The sequence below is a fragment of the Engystomops pustulosus genome, chromosome 2 (assembly GCF_040894005.1).
Source record: "Engystomops pustulosus chromosome 2, aEngPut4.maternal, whole genome shotgun sequence".
NCBI classification, from domain to species: domain Eukaryota; kingdom Metazoa; phylum Chordata; class Amphibia; order Anura; family Leptodactylidae; genus Engystomops; species Engystomops pustulosus.
In genome coordinates this window covers 14,813,945-14,829,928 of record NC_092412.1, presented here as the reverse complement: position 1 = coordinate 14,829,928, position 15,984 = coordinate 14,813,945, and the positions used below count along the sequence as shown (strand labels likewise).

Here is a 15,984-nt window from a genome sequence, read left to right as displayed (position 1 = left end):
ATAAGAGAGGAAGAGGAATCCCCGTTATGTGTACACAGCCCCGCCGCACCGCAGGGTATCACACAGGATTAGATACACAGCCCCGCCGCACTGCAGGGTATCACCCAGGATTAGATACACAGCCCCGCCGCACTGCAGGGTATCACCCAGGATTAGATACACAGCCCCGCCGCACTGCAGGGTATCACCCAGGATTAGATACACAGCCCCGCCGCACCGCAGGGTATCACACAGGATTAGATACACAGCCCCGCCGCAGCGCAGGGTATCACCCAGGATTAGATACACAGCCCCGCCGCAGCGCAGGGTATCACCCAGGATTAGATACACAGCCCCGCCGCACTGCAGGGTATCACACAGTATTAGATACACAGCCCCGCCGCACTGCAGGGTATCACCCAGGATTAGATACACAGCCCCGCCGCAGCGCAGGGTATCACCCAGGATTAGATACACAGCCCCGCCGCACTGCAGGGTATCACACAGTATTAGATACACAGCCCCGCCGCACTGCAGGGCATCACCCAGGATTAGATACACAGCCCCGCCGCACCGCAGGGTATCACACAGGATTAGATACACAGCCCCGCCGCACTGCAGGGTATCACACAGGATTAGATACACAGCCCCGCCGCACCGCAGGGTATCACACAGGATTAGATACACAGCCCCGCCGCACCGCAGGGTATCACACAGGATTAGATACACAGCCCCGCCGCACCGCAGGGTATCACACAGGATTAGATACACAGCCCCGCCGCACCGCAGGGTATCACACAGGATTAGATACACAGCCCCGCCGCACCGCAGGGTATCACACAGGATTAGATACACAGCCCCGCCGCACCGCAGGGTATCACACAGGATTAGATACACAGCCCCGCCGCACCGCAGGGTATCACACAGGATTAGATACACAGCCCCGCCGCACCGCAGGGTATCACACAGGATTAGATACACAGCCCCGCCGCACCGCAGGGTATCACACAGGATTAGATACACAGCCCCGCCGCACCGCAGGGTATCACACAGGATTAGATACACAGCCCCGCCGCACCGCAGGGTATCACACAGGATTAGATACACAGCCCCGCCGCACTGCAGGGTATCACACAGGATTAGATACACAGCCCCGCCGCACTGCAGGGTATCACACAGGATTAGATACACAGCCCCGCCGCACTGCAGGGTATCACACAGGATTAGATACACAGCCCCGCCGCACCGCAGGGTATCACACAGGATTAGATACACAGCCCCGCCGCACCGCAGGGTATCACACAGGATTAGATACACAGCCCCGCCGCACCGCAGGGTATCACACAGGATTAGATACACAGCCCCGCCGCACTGCAGGGCATCACCCAGGATTAGATACACAGCCCCGCCGCACCGCAGGGTATCACCCAGGATTAGATACACAGCCCCGCCGCACTGCAGGGTATCACACAGGATTAGATACACAGCCCCGCCGCACTGCAGGGCATCACCCAGGATTAGATACACAGCCCCGCCGCACTGCAGGGTATCACCCAGGATTAGATACACAGCCCCGCCGCACTGCAGGGTATCACCCAGGATTAGATACAAAGCCCCGCCGCACATCACACAGGATTAGATACACAGCCCCGCCGCACCGCAGGGTATCACCCAGGATTAGATACACAGCCCCGCCGCACCGCAGGGTATCACACAGGATTAGATCCACAGCCCCGCCGCACATCACACAGGATTAGATACACAGCCCCGCCGCACTGCAGGGTATCACCCAGGATTAGATCCACAGCCCCGCCGCACTGCAGGGTATCACCCAGGATTAGATACACAGCCCCGCCGCACTGCAGGGTGTCACACAGGATTAGATACACAGCCCCGCCGCACTGCAGGGTATCACACAGGATTAGATACACAGCCCCGCCGCACTGCAGGGTGTCACCCAGGATTAGATCCACAGCCCCGCCGCACTGCAGGGTATCACCCAGGATTAGATACACAGCCCCGCCGCACTGCAGGGCATCACCCAGGATTAGATACACAGCCCCGCCGCACTGCAGGGTATCACACAGGATTAGATACAAAGCCCCGCCGCACCGCAGGGTATCACACAGGATTAGATACACAGCTCAGTAGACAGTACCTCACAGGATAGGATTAGATACACAACTAAGCAGACAGTATCACACAGGATAGGATTAGATACACAGCACAGCAGACAGTATCACACAGGATAGGATTAGATACACAGCTCAGCAGGCAGTATCACACAGGATAGGATTAGATACACAGCTCAGCAGACAGTATCACACATGATAGGATTAGATATACAGTTCAGCAGGCAGTATCACACAGGATAGGATTAGATACACAGCTCAGCAGGCAGTATCACACATGATAGGATTAGATACACAGCTCAGCAGAAAGTATCACACAGGATAGGATTAGATACACTGCTCAGCAGACAGTATCACACAGGATAGGATTAGATACACAGCCCAGCAGACAGTATCACACAGGATAGGATTAGATACACAGCTCAGCAGACAGTATCACACAGGAGGGGATGAGATACACTGCTCAGCAGACAGTATCACACAGGAGAGGATTAGATACACAGCTCAGCAGGCAGTATCACACAGGATAGGATTAGATACACAGCTCAGCAGGCAGTATCACACATGATAGGATTAGATACACAGCACAGCAGACAGTATCACACAGGATAGGATTAGATACACAGCTCAGCAGACAAGTATTACATCTAGGCATTTATAAGATCTCTGCTTACTATCAGTGAATGAAACAATAAATGAAAGCTGATCACTGATTGGTTCTTACTGACAACCTGCCTAGTCTCATACTTCTCATTGCTGAGGGTTTGTTACTGTTGTATCAAGTTCTGTGAGATATAATAAAAATGTTCTATGCTGATCACTTGTTGCAATGTATCAATCTGTATAGATTACAGAAGAGGTTCTAGGCATGTAACAATGTAGCAAACCCTCAGCTGTGAGAAGTATCAGGTCCCACTGGTCTGACAGCACAAAGGCTGCAGTATAATATCCGGTTATAATGGATGGGACTGGAGCTCCATCTGATGGCAGGAGTCCCCACAGCAGCATTTATAGGACAAGGCGCATCAGTGTATAAAGCCCCCCCAGGAGCGGACCCCCACACAGAGGAGGGGACAGGAACCCAGAGCAACCCATAACCCCATCACAGGAAGTCACCACCGCTTCCCATAATCCTCACACATTAAAGGGCCAGTAACTACATAGTCTGAGGTTTATTACACTCCAGCAGTGATATAAGAGGAGGGGCTGATATCACATCTTATTACAGTCCAGCAGTGATATAAGAGGAGGAGCTGATATCACATCTTATTACAGTCCAGCAGTGATATAAGAGGAGGAGCTGATATCACATCTTATTACACTCCACCAGTGATATAAGAGGAGGGGCTGATATCACATCTTATTACAGTCCAGCAGTGATATAAGAGGAGGGGCTAATATCACATCTTATTACAGTCCAGCACTGATATAAGAGGAGGGGCTGATATCACATCTTATTACAGTCCAGCAGTGATATAAGAGGAGGAGCTGATATCACATCTTATTACACTCCAGCAGTGATATAAGAGGAGGAGCTGATATCACATCTTATTACACTCCAGCAGTGATATAAGAGGAGGAGCTGATATCACATCTTATTACAGTCCAGCAGTGATATAAGAGGAGGGGCTGATATCACATCTTATTACAGTCCAGCAGTGATATAAGAGGAGGGGCTGATATCACATCTTATTACACTCCAGCAGTGATATAAGAGGAGGAGCTGATATCACATCTTATTACAGTCCAGCAGTGATATAAGAGGAGGGGCTGATATCACATCTTATTACACTCCAGCAGTGATATAAGAGGAGGAGCTGATATCACATCTTATTACAGTCCAGCAGTGATATAAGAGGAGGGGCTGATATCACATCTTATTACAGTCCAGCAGTGATATAAGAGGAGGAGCTGATATCACATCTTATTACAGTCCAGCAGTGATATAAGAGGAGGAGCTGATATCACATCTTATTACAGTCCAGCAGTGATATAAGAGGAGGGGCTGATATCACATCTTATTACAGTCCAGCAGTGATATAAGAGGAGGAGCTGATATCACATCTTATTACACTCCAGCAGTGATATAAGAGGAGGGGCTGATATCACATCTTATTACAGTCCAGCAGTGATATAAGAGGAGGGGCTGATATCACATCTTATTACAGTCCAGCAGTGATATAAGAGGAGGAGCTGATATCACATCTTATTACACTCCAGCAGTGATATAAGAGGAGGGGCTGATATCACATCTTATTACAGTCCAGCAGTGATATAAGAGGAGGGGCTGATATCACATCTTATTACAGTCCAGCAGTGATATAAGAGGAGGGGCTGATATCACATCTTATTACAGTCCAGCAGTGATATAAGAGGAGGAGCTGATATCATCACATCTTATTACAGTCCAGCAGTGATATAAGAGGAGGGGCTAATATCACATCTTATTACAGTCCAGCACTGATATAAGAGGAGGGGCTGATATCACATCTTATTACAGTCCAGCAGTGATATAAGAGGAGGAGCTGATATCACATCTTATTACACTCCAGCAGTGATATAAGAGGAGGGGCTGATATCACATCTTATTACACTCCAGCAGTGATATAAGAGGAGGGGCTGATATCACATCTTATTACAGTCCAGCAGTGATATAAGAGGAGGGGCTGATATCACATCTTATTACAGTCCAGCAGTGATATAAGAGGAGGAGCTGATATCACATCTTATTACAGTCCAGCAGTGATATAAGAGGAGGGGCTGATATCACATCTTATTACAGTCCAGCAGTGATATAAGAGGAGGAGCTGATATCACATCTTATTACAGTCCAGCAGTGATATAAGAGGAGGGGCTGATATCACATCTTATTACAGTCCAGCAGTGATATAAGAGGAGGAGCTGATATCACATCTTATTACAGTCCAGCAGTGATATAAGAGGAGGAGCTGATATCACATCTTATTACAGTCCAGCAGTGATATAAGAGGAGGGGCTGATATCATCACATCTTATTACACTCCAGCAGTGATATAAGAGGAGGGGCTGATATCATCACATCTTATTACACTCCAGCAGTGATATAAGAGGAGGGGCTGATATCACATCTTATTACAGACCAGCAGTGATATAAGAGGAGGGGCTGATATCACATCTTATTACACTCCAGCAGTGATATAAGAGGAGGGGCTGATATCACATCTTATTACAGTCCAGCAGTGATATAAGAGGAGGGGCTAATATCACATCTTATTACAGTCCAGCACTGATATAAGAGGAGGGGCTGATATCACATCTTATTACAGTCCAGCAGTGATATAAGAGGAGGGGCTGATATCACATCTTATTACACTCCAGCAGTGATATAAGAGGAGGGGCTGATATCACATCTTATTACACTCCAGCAGTGATATAAGAGGAGGGGCTGATATCACATCTTATTACACTCCAGCAGTGATATAAGAGGAGGGGCTGATATCACATCTTATTACAGACCAGCAGTGATATAAGAGGAGGGGCTGATATCACATCTTATTACACTCCAGCAGTGATATAAGAGGAGGGGCTGATATCACATCTTATTACAGTCCAGCAGTGATATAAGAGGAGGGGCTAATATCACATCTTATTACAGTCCAGCACTGATATAAGAGGAGGGGCTGATATCACATCTTATTACAGTCCAGCAGTGATATAAGAGGAGGGGCTGATATCACATCTTATTACACTCCAGCAGTGATATAAGAGGAGGGGCTGATATCACATCTTATTACACTCCAGCAGTGATATAAGAGGAGGGGCTGATATCACATCTTATTACACTCCAGCAGTGATATAAGAGGAGGGGCTGATATCACATCTTATTACAGTCCAGCAGTGATATAAGAGGAGGGGCTGATATCACATCTTATTACAGTCCAGCAGTGATATAAGAGGAGGGGCTGATATCACATCTTATTACACTCCAGCAGTGATATAAGAGGAGGGGCTGATATCACATCTTATTACACTCCAGCAGTGATATAAGAGGAGGGGCTGATATCACATCTTATTACAGTCCAGCAGTGATATAAGAGGAGGAGCTGATATCACATCTTATTACAGTCCAGCAGTGATATAAGAGGAGGGGCTGATATCACATCTTATTACAGTCCAGCAGTGACATAAGAGGAGGGGCTGATATCACATCTTATTACAGTCCAGCAGTGATATAAGAGGAGGAGCTGATATCACATCTTATTACACTCCAGCAGTGATATAAGAGGAGGAGCTGATATCACATCTTATTACAGTCCAGCAGTGATATAAGAGGAGGGGCTGATATCACATCTTATTACAGTCCAGCAGTGACATAAGAGGAGCGGCTGATATCACATCTTATTACAGTCCAGCAGTGATATAAGAGGAGGAGCTGATATCATCACATCTTATTACAGTCCAGCAGTGATATAAGAGGAGGAGCTGATATCACATCTTATTACAGTCCAGCAGTGATATAAGAGGAGGGGCTGATATCACATCTTATTACAGTCCAGCAGTGATATAAGAGGAGGAGCTGATATCACATCTTATTACAGTCCAGCAGTGATATAAGAGGAGGAGCTGATATCACATCTTATTACAGTCCAGCAGTGATATAAGAGGAGGGGCTGATATCACATCTTATTACAGTCCAGCAGTGATATAAGAGGAGGAGCTGATATCATCACATCTTATTACAGTCCAGCAGTGATATAAGAGGAGGAGCTGATATCACATCTTATTACAGTCCAGCAGTGATATAAGAGGAGGAGCTGATATCATCACATCTTATTACAGTCCAGCAGTGATATAAGAGGAGGAGCTGATATCACATCTTATTACAGTCCAGCAGTGATATAAGAGGAGGGGCTGATATCACATCTTATTACAGTCCAGCAGTGATATAAGAGGAGGGGCTGATATCACATCTTATTACAGTCCAGCAGTGATATAAGAGGAGGAGCTGATATCTCATCTTATTACAGTCCAGCAGTGATATAAGAGGAGGGGCTGATATCACATCTTATTACAGTCCAGCAGTGATATAAGAGGAGGGGCTGATATCACATCTTATTACAGTCCAGCAGTGATATAAGAGGAGGGGCTGATATCACATCTTATTACAGTCCAGCAGTGATATAAGAGGAGGGGCTGATATCACATCTTATTACACTCCAGCAGTGATATAAGAGGAGGGGCTGATATCACATCTTATTACACTCCAGCAGTGATATAAGAGGAGGAGCCGATATCACATCTTATTACAGTCCAGCAGTGATATAAGAGGAGGGGCTGATATCACATTTTATTACAGTCCAGCAGTGATATAAGAGGAGGGGCTGATATCACATCTTATTACACTCCAGCAGTGATATAAGAGGAGGGGCTGATATCACATCTTATTACAGTCCAGCAGTGATATAAGAGGAGGATCTGATATCACATCTTATTACAGTCCAGCAGTGATATAAGAGGAGGATCTGATATCACATCTTATTACAGTCCAGCAGTGATATAAGAGGAGGGGCTGATATCACATCTTATTACAGTCCAGCAGTGATATAAGAGGAGGAGCTGATATCACATCTTATTACAGTCCAGCAGTGATATAAGAGGAGGAGCTGATATCATCACATCTTATTACAGTCCAGCAGTGATATAAGAGGAGGGGCTGATATCACATCTTATTACAGTCCAGCAGTGATATAAGAGGAGGAGCTGATAGCACATCTTATTACAGTCCAGCAGTGATATAAGAGGAGGGGCTGATATCACATCTTATTACACTCCAGCAGTGATATAAGAGGAGGAGCCGATATCACATCTTATTACAGTCCAGCAGTGATATAAGAGGAGGGGCTGATATCACATTTTATTACAGTCCAGCAGTGATATAAGAGGAGGAGATGATATCACATCTTATTACAGTCCAGCAGTGATATAAGAGGAGGGGCTGATATCACATCTTATTACAGTCCAGCAGTGATATAAGAGGAGGAGCTGATATCACATCTTATTACAGTCCAGCAGTGATATAAGAGGAGGAGCTGATATCATCACATCTTATTACAGTCCAGCAGTGATATAAGAGGAGGAGCTGATATCACATCTTATTACACTCCAGCAGTGATATAAGAGGAGGGGCTGATATCATCACATCTTATTACAGTCCAGCAGTGATATAAGAGGAGGGGCTGATATCACATCTTATTACAGTCCAGCAGTGATATAAGAGGAGGGGCTGATATCACATCTTATTACAGTCCAGCAGTGATATAAGAGGAGGAGCTGATATCACATCTTATTACAGTCCAGCAGTGATATAAGAGGAGGAGCTGATATCACATCTTATTACAGTCCAGCAGTGATATACGAGGAGGAGCTGATATCACATCTTATTACAGTCCAGCAGTGATATAAGAGGAGGAGCTGATATCACATCTTATTACAGTCCAGCAGTGATATAAGAGGAGGAGCTGATATCACATCTTATTACAGTCCAGCAGTGATATAAGAGGAGGGGCTGATATCACATCTTATTACAGTCCAGCAGTGATATAAGAGGAGGGGCTGATATCACATCTTATTACAGTCCAGCAGTGATATAAGAGGAGGAGCTGATATCACATCTTATTACAGTCCAGCAGTGATATAAGAGGAGGGGCTGATATCATCACATCTTATTACAGTCCAGCAGTGATATAAGAGGAGGGGCTGATATCACATCTTATTACAGTCCAGCAGTGATATAAGAGGAGGAGCTGATATCACATCTTATTACAGTCCAGCAGTGATATAAGAGGAGGAGCTGATATCACATCTTATTACAGTCCAGCAGTGATATAAGAGGAGGAGCTGATATCACATCTTATTACAGTCCAGCAGTGATATAAGAGGAGGGGCTGATATCACATCTTATTACAGTCCAGCAGTGATATAAGAGGAGGGGCTGATATCACATCTTATTACAGTCCAGCAGTGATATAAGAGGAGGGGCTGATATCACATCTTATTACACTCCAGCAGTGATATAAGAGGAGGGGCTGATATCACATCTTATTACAGTCCAGCAGTGATATAAGAGGAGGAGCTGATATCACATCTTATTACAGTCCAGCAGTGATATAAGAGGAGGAGCTGATATCACATCTTATTACAGTCCAGCAGTGATATAAGAGGAGGAGCCGATATCACATCTTATTACAGTCCAGCAGTGATATAAGAGGAGGGGCTGATATCACATCTTATTACAGTCCAGCAGTGATATAAGAGGAGGATCTGATATCACATCTTATTACAGTCCAGCAGTGATATAAGAGGAGGGGCTGATATCACATCTTATTACAGTCCAGCAGTGATATAAGAGGAGGGGCTGATATCACATCTTATTACAGTCCAGCAGTGATATAAGAGGAGGAGCTGATATCACATCTTATTACAGTCCAGCAGTGATATAAGAGGAGGAGCTGATATCACATCTTATTACAGTCCAGCAGTGATATAAGAGGAGGGGCTGATATCATCACATCTTATTACAGTCCAGCAGTGATATAAGAGGAGGAGCTGATATCATCACATCTTATTACAGTCCAGCAGTGATATAAGAGGAGGGGCTGATATCACATCTTATTACAGTCCAGCAGTGATATAAGAGGAGGGGCTGATATCACATCTTATTACAGTCCAGCAGTGATATAAGAGGAAAAGATGATATCACATCTTATTACAGTCCAGCAGTGATATAAGAGGAGGGGCTGATATCACATCTTATTACAGTCCAGCAGTGATATAAGAGGAAAAGATGATATCACATCTTATTACAGTCCAGCAGTGATATAAGAGGAGGGGCTGATATCACATCTTATTACAGTCCAGCAGTGATATAAGAGGAGGGGCTGATATCACATCTTATTACAGTCCAGCAGTGATATAAGAGGAGGGGCTGATATCACATCTTATTACAGTCCAGCAGTGATATAAGAGGAGGGGCTGATATCACATCTTATTACAGTCCAGCAGTGATATAAGAGGAGGAGCTGATATCACATCTTATTACAGTCCAGCAGTGATATAAGAGGAGGGGCTGATATCACATCTTATTACAGTCCAGCAGTGATATAAGAGGAGGGGCTGATATCACATCTTATTACACTCCAGCAGTGATATAAGAGGAGGGGCTGATATCATCACATCTTATTACAGTCCAGCAGTGATATAAGAGGAGGAGCTGATATGACATCTTATTACAGTCCAGCAGTGATATAAGAGGAGGAGCTGATATCACATCTTATTACAGTCCAGCAGTGATATAAGAGGAGGGGCTGATATCACATCTTATTACAGTCCAGCAGTGATATAAGAGGAGGGGCTGATATCACATCTTATTACACTCCAGCAGTGATATAAGAGGAGGGGCTGATATCAGTCACGTTACACATGAGGTAGATTTGTGGTGTGTGGCCCCATGTACCATGTAGTGTGGCCCCTGTAGTGACTTACCTGTCATGCACCCGGCTGGCAGCGCCTGGCACCCGTCTCTCCCTCGCACCCTCCAGCTGTGATGATGGCCTTTCCCTTAAATGAGAACTTCCTCATTGCTTACACAGCAGATAAGGAAGCGTCATGAGGTGTAGCAGAGACGTGTGCGCTGGGGAGACAGCGGGTGCTGGGAGGACCTGTGCACCCAACAAAGCAGGAACTACTGCTAGCATAGGCACAAGTGCGGAGCACAGCGCCCCCCAGGGGGATACACACACATGGCAAGTGCAAGGTGCAAGCTGCATATACACTCCCCACCTATAGATGGCGCCACACACTCTGCATCTATTATCATCACAATTCACTCCAGAGCTTCCTGGTTCATGAATATAATGCCAGGGCTACAGTGGAGACCGACACAGGCAGAGGGTGCATGACATCCATCCGATCCTAGAAAAGCTGGGTGACCACCAGTACAGAGCTATGTATATGAGGGTCACCCAACTTTTCTAGGATCAGAGAGTGATCACATAGGCTGTGCCCTACAGCAGGTGGGTGTAAAGGCGGAGCTGCCCGGGCACGCCGCAGCAAGAGAGTGCCAGCGTAGGGGGAAGGGCAGTGCCAGTCCTGCCATACAGTGCTCTGTGCTGCACATCTGAGGACCTAGGAACCAACAGAGACTGCAGTGCCCCCCATACACTGACAGCCACAGTGCCCCCATACACTGACAGCCACAGTGCCCCCCATACACTGACAGCCACAGTGCCCCCCATACACCGACAGCCACAGTGCCCCCCATACACCGACAGCCACAGTGCCCCCCATACACCGACAGCCACAGTGCCCCCCATACACCGACAGCCACAGTGCCCCCCATACACCGACAGCCACAGTGCCCCCCATACACCGACAGCCACAGTGCCCCCCATACACTGACAGCCACAGTGCCCCCCATACACCGACAGCCACAGTGCCCCCATACACTGACAGCCACAGTGCCCCCATACACTGACAGCCACAGTGCCCCCCATACACTGACAGCCACAGTGCCCCCCATACACTGACAGCCACAGTGCCCCCATACACTGACAGCCACAGTGCCCCCCATACACCGACAGCCACAGTGCCCCCATACACTGACAGCCACAGTGCCCCCATACACTGACAGCCACAGTGCCCCCCATACACTGACAGCCACAGAGCCCCCCATACACTGACAGCCACAGTGCCCCCCATACACCGACAGCCACAGTGCCCCCCATACACTGACAGCCACAGTGCCCCCCATACACCGACAGCCACAGTGCCCCCCATACACCAACTGCCCCAGTGCCCCCCATACACTGACTGCCACAGTGCCCCCCATACACCGACAGCCACAGTGCCCCCCACTAAATATTGACAACAGTGCAGCAGTGACCTCTCTATATACTCCTGTATACAGTCCTGCAGTGACCTCTCTATATACTCCTGTATACAGTCCTGCAGTGACCTCTCTATATACTCCTGTATACAGTCCTGCAGTGACCCCTCTATATACTCCTGTATACAGTCCTGCAGTGACCCCTCTATATACTCCTGTATACAGTCCTGCAGTGACCCCTCTATATACTCCAGTATACAGTCCTGCAGTGACCTCTCTATATAATCCTGTATACAGTCCAGCAGTGACCTCTCTATATACTCCTGTATACAGTCCTGCAGTGACCCCTCTATATACCCCTGTATACAGTCCTGCAGTGACCCCTCTATATACTCCTGTATACAGTCCTGCAGTGACCCCTCTATATACTCCTGTATACAGTCCTGCAGTGACCCCTCTATATACTCCTGTATACAGTCCTGCAGTGACCCCTCTATATACTCCTGTATACAGTCCTGCAGTGACCCCTCTATATACTCCTGTATACAGTCCTGCAGTGACCCCTCTATATACTCCTGTATACAGTCCTGCAGTGACCCCTCTATATACTCCTGTATACAGTCCTGCAGTGACCTCTCTATATACTCCTGTATACAGTCCTGCAGTGACCCCTCTATATACTCCTGTATACAGTCCTGCAGTGACCCCTCTATATACTCCTGTATACAGTCCTGCAGTGACCTCTCTATATAATCCTGTATACAGTCCTGCAGTGACCCTTCTATATACCCCTGTATACAGTCCTGCAGTGACCCCTCTATATACTCCTGTATACAGTCCTGCAGTGACCTCTCTATATACTCCTGTATACAGTCCTGCAGTGACCCCTCTATATACTCCTGTATACAGTCCTGCAGTGACCCCTCTATATACTCCTGTATACAGTCCTGCAGTGACCTCTCTATATAATCCTGTATACAGTCCTGCAGTGACCCCTCTATATACTCCTGTATACAGTCCTGCAGTGACCTCTCTATATACTCCTGTATACAGTCCTGCAGTGACCTCTCTATATACTCCAGTATACAGTCCTGCAGTGACCCCTCTATATACTCCTGTATACAGTCCTGCAGTGACCTCTCTATATACTCCAGTATACAGTCCTGCAGTGACCTCTCTATATACTCCTGTATACAGTCCTGCAGTGACCCCTCTATATACTCCTGTATACAGTCCTGCAGTGACCCCTCTATATACTCCTGTATACAGTCCAGCAGTGACCCCTCTATATACTCCTGTATACAGTCCTGCAGTGACCTCTCTATATACTCCTGTATACAGTCCTGCAGTGACCTCTCTATATACTCCTGTATACAGTCCTGCAGTGACCCCTCTATATACTCCTGTATACAGTCCTGCAGTGACCCCTCTATATACTCCTGTATACAGTCCTGCAGTGACCTCTCTATATAATCCTGTATACAGTCCTGCAGTGACCCCTCTATATACTCCTGTATACAGTCCTGCAGTGACCCCTCTATATACTCCTGTATACAGTCCTGCAGTGACCCCTCTATATACTCCTGTATACAGTCCTGCAGTGACCCCTCTATATACTCCTGTATACAGTCCTGCAGTGACCCCTCTATATACTCCTGTATACAGTCCAGCAGTGACCTCTCTATATACTCCTGTATACAGTCCTGCAGTGACCCCTCTATATACTCCTGTATACAGTCCAGCAGTGACCCCTCTATATACTCCTGTATACAGTCCTGCAGTGACCTCTCTATATACTCCTGTATACAGTCCTGCAGTGACCTCTCTATATACTCCTGTATACAGTCCTGCAGTGACCCCTCTATATACTCCTGTATACAGTCCTGCAGTGACCCCTCTATATACTCCTGTATACAGTCCTGCAGTGACCTCTCTATATACTCCTGTATACAGTCCTGCAGTGACCCCTCTATATACTCCTGTATACAGTCCTGCAGTGACCCCTCTATATACTCCTGTATACAGTCCTGCAGTGACCCCTCTATATACTCCAGTATACAGTCCTGCAGTGACCTCTCTATATAATCCTGTATACAGTCCAGCAGTGACCTCTCTATATACTCCTGTATACAGTCCTGCAGTGACCCCTCTATATACCCCTGTATACAGTCCTGCAGTGACCCCTCTATATACTCCTGTATACAGTCCTGCAGTGACCCCTCTATATACTCCTGTATACAGTCCTGCAGTGACCCCTCTATATACTCCTGTATACAGTCCTGCAGTGACCCCTCTATATACTCCTGTATACAGTCCTGCAGTGACCCCTCTATATACTCCTGTATACAGTCCTGCAGTGACCCCTCTATATACTCCTGTATACAGTCCTGCAGTGACCCCTCTATATACTCCTGTATACAGTCCTGCAGTGACCTCTCTATATACTCCTGTATACAGTCCTGCAGTGACCCCTCTATATACTCCTGTATACAGTCCTGCAGTGACCCCTCTATATACTCCTGTATACAGTCCAGCAGTGACCCCTCTATATACTCCTGTATACAGTCCTGCAGTGACCTCTCTATATACTCCTGTATACAGTCCTGCAGTGACCTCTCTATATACTCCTGTATACAGTCCTGCAGTGACCTCTCTATATACTCCTGTATACAGTCCTGCAGTGACCTCTCTATATACTCCTGTATACAGTCCTGCAGTGACCCCTCTATATACTCCTGTATACAGTCCTGCAGTGACCCCTCTATATACTCCTGTATACAGTCCTGCAGTGACCTCTCTATATAATCCTGTATACAGTCCTGCAGTGACCTCTCTATATACTCCTGTATACAGTCCTGCAGTGACCTCTCTATATACTCCTGTATACAGTCCTGCAGTGACCCCTCTATATACTCCTGTATACAGTCCTGCAGTGACCCCTCTATATACTCCTGTATACAGTCCTGCAGTGACCTCTCTATATACTCCTGTATACAGTCCTGCAGTGACCTCTCTATATACTCCAGTATACAGTCCTGCAGTGACCTCTCTATATACTCCTGTATACAGTCCTGCAGTGACCCCTCTATATACTCCTGTATACAGTCCTGCAGTGACCTCTCTATATAATCCTGTATACAGTCCTGCAGTGACCCCTCTATATACTCCTGTATACAGTCCTGCAGTGACCTCTCTATATACTCCAGTATACTCCTGTGTATAGTGCAGGCCTGGGCTGCAGAGCTGACACTCGGATGGGTTGCACTGACCTGTGTTGCTGTGGGGCTGCAGGCTTGGCCGCAGAGCTCGCACTCTCTCGTGTTGTTGTCGCCGCTTCCTTCTCTGTTTTTAACATTTTCAATGAATAGAAGTTTAAAAAAAAAAAAAAAAAGTCTCATTTTCCGGGATGTGACAGTAAACGCCACCTGCCGGCAACTATGTGTAACTACACCCCGGACCTGCGCTGCCTGGGAGCTCCACAGGGGGCGGTGACGAGCAGCTCACCTGGCGCAGACAGTACAGGAGGATTATCACCCCCATCATCTATAGGGGGCCCGGGGGGCAGGGACTATGAAGGTCCCACTGAGGAGCTTTCACTTCTCTCTGGTTCCGCAGGATGAGCCCAGACAGGTGCATGCAGGCAGCGCAGCCCAGAGCCGGCTCCTGACACTCTGCAGGAGATTTATCATCAAGTTTCTGAGGTAGAACTGTTTAAGTTGCCCATAGAAACCAATCAGAGATCAGCTGTCATTTCATAAACAGCTGTGGGGAAATGAAAGCTGAGCTCTGCTCTAAGAGACTTCTGATAATCTCCCCCTCTGTGCTCACCGCCATTCACCTTCCAGGACCTGTGCGATGACGTCACCGCTAGTCCTGGGTCCCCTGCAGCTGAGGGGAGACGTGTGAGTGTCTGTGTGGTGCTGTTTCTAGCTACAGTACTACTACACCTATCCTACAACACTACTACACCTAGCCTACACTAATACAACACTACTACTACTTCTATCCTGT

General features: G+C 47.1%; 1 protein-coding gene across 5 annotated transcripts in view; it reads right to left on the bottom strand.

Moving 5' to 3' along the window:
- ARAP1 (ArfGAP with RhoGAP domain, ankyrin repeat and PH domain 1) overlaps positions 1 to 15,596 on the bottom strand; it is a 142,860-nt gene extending 127,264 nt beyond the window's left edge. For 2 of the 5 annotated variants that reach the window (XM_072133782.1, XM_072133787.1), the window contains exon 1: positions 15,243 to 15,371. The gene's annotated coding sequence lies outside the window, so the exon portion shown is untranslated. Of the gene's footprint in view, positions 1 to 10,631; positions 10,808 to 15,242 lie in introns of those variants that run through there. The other 3 variants (XM_072133783.1, XM_072133786.1, XM_072133784.1) reach the window with 2 other exon arrangements.
- Between the last annotated feature and the right edge of the window lie 388 nt (positions 15,597 to 15,984).